This window comes from Vicia villosa, linkage group LG3, assembly GCF_029867415.1.
Source record: "Vicia villosa cultivar HV-30 ecotype Madison, WI linkage group LG3, Vvil1.0, whole genome shotgun sequence".
NCBI lineage: Eukaryota > Viridiplantae > Streptophyta > Magnoliopsida > Fabales > Fabaceae > Vicia > Vicia villosa.
The window spans coordinates 51,104,773-51,107,084 of NC_081182.1; the positions used below are offsets into that span (position 1 = coordinate 51,104,773).

At 35.4% G+C, this 2,312-nt stretch overlaps 1 pseudogene; it reads left to right on the top strand.

Annotated features, from left to right (window-relative positions):
* Positions 1-218: 218 nt before the first annotated feature.
* On the top strand, positions 219-1,694 carry LOC131661381 (chalcone synthase-like; annotated as a pseudogene).
* Positions 1,695-2,312: the final 618 nt, after the last annotated feature.

Sequence of the window (2,312 nt, forward strand, 5' to 3'; positions counted from 1 at the left end):
TTAAATATGTTACTTTTATACTACTTTTCAATAACAAAATTAAATTGTCAATAGAACGGAGAAAATTGGTGTCTCAATCGTAAGAATCGGTTCAATTGAGACGGCAATAATGGGTTGGCACTGGCAGCACGTGATGGGAAAATTCTTAACTAACCACTTCATCAATATGACACTAATAAAACAATAACTTCATCAATATGACACTAATAAAACAATAACTTCATCAATTGCATTTTCCAGTACTCTCTCAATAATCTTCACACCCTTTCTTTTCCAATCAAAATGGCACACTTAGATGAAATAAGAGACTCCCAAAGAGCTCGTGGTACTGCAACCATTCTAGCTATTGGAACCGCAACTCCACCAAATTGCATTTACCAATCTGATTTCACAGATTATTATTTCCGCGCGAGTTACAACAGCAACCACATGCCTCAACTCAAGGACAAATTGATGCGTATATGTAAGCTCGTATATACATGAATGCATGCTTTCATGCATATATGTGTTTTTGTTTTTGTAATCTTTCATGCTAGACACACATGCATGCATATGCATGTCGTTTCAACTTATGTATTTTTCTTGGTTTGAACAGGTGAGAAGTCAATGATAAAGAAACGTTACATGCACTTGACAGAAGAAATGTTGAAAGAAAATCCAAACATATCAAGTTATGAGAAACCATCTCTGGACGCACGCCAGGACATTTTAGTTGAAGAAGTACCAAAGCTAGGAGAAAAAGCAGCATCAAAAGCCTTAAAGGAATGGGGAAGACCAAAATCAGAGATAACTCATCTCATATTTTGTTCAACTTCAGGTGTTGACATGCCTGGTGCTAATTATCAACTCGTCAAACTCTTAAACCTAAATCCATCCACAAAACGATTTATGTTATATCACCAAGGTTGTTTTGCTGGTGGAACCGTTCTTCGTCTCGCCAAAGATATGATCTTGCTGAGAACAACATTGGTGCACGTGTCCTCGTTGTTTGTTCTGAATTAACCGTTGTTATTTTTCGTGGTCCAAATGAAAATCATTTGGATTCCTTAGTTGGACAAGCACTTTTTGGTGATGGTGCTTCATCTGTGATCGTTGGATCAAACCCTGATGAAAGAATTTAAAAACCGTTGTTTTATCTTGTTTCAGCATCCCAAACGATTCTACCGGAATCTGAAGGAGCGATTGAAGGACACTTGCGCGAAGTGGGATTGACATTTCATTTGAAAGAAAATGTTCCAGAATTGATCGGTGAGAATATAGTAAAAAGTCTAGAAGAAGCATTCCATCCACTTGGAATAAGTGATTGGGATTCATTGTTTTGGGTAGCACACCCTGGTGGTCCTGCAATATTGAAGAGGATTGAAAAAACAGTTGGGTTGAATTCAGATAAACTAAATGCGACAAAACATGTTCATAGTGAGTATGGAAACATGTCGAGTGCTTGTGTGTTATTTATATTGGATGAGATGAGAAAAAGGTCTACGAAAGAAGTGAAGTTGACTACTGGTGAAGGACTTAAATGGGGTGTTTTGTTTGGATTTGGTCCTGGCTTAACCATGGAAACCATTGCCTTGCATAGCGCAGCTACCAACATATAGACTCACTCACTCACTCTCTCGTTACTATATATGATATGGTGATATGGAGATAATAATGAATAAAAGAATAAAATAAAATCCTATCTTTCTTACAGGACATTTTAGGATCCCATGCACATGGTGTGATGCTTGTACGGTTCATTAGATCTATAGAAGCTAGCAATCCTCATAGTTGTTGCATTGCGAGTAATGTTGTCTTCTTTTCCTATTTGTATTAATTTTCTACTCTTTAACCGTAAATTCGATTAATTTGTATGTGTGTATTGATGTGTGTGTTGTAATAAAAATGTTTGCTATTTCAATACCTTTTATTTGTCTTCCTTTTCAAATAATTAATTCAACTTAAGTACTTCAACATATTATATTATAAACCATATCATATTATAATCCAATATGTTCTTCAAGACATAAAAACAAGTTAATCTAGGTCTATACTTATGAGATCATCTCGGCACCTCATAAATCCACAAGCATAACACAAACGTTAAGAAAAATATAAAAGATCAAATATTTATGATTGACTTAACTGTGTCTAACGCCATGATCATACCATCTTGATGAAGTGGTAAAGCGGCAAGCAACAAAAATTTTGGAAATATTTATCCGAGAAATTATTGTCTCCACAGGGACAAGTGCGTTAAACTGCCATTTAACAGTTTCCAAAGTTATGAGTTTGGATTGAATTGTTTAAAGCATAAAAGCACAAAAGTAAAC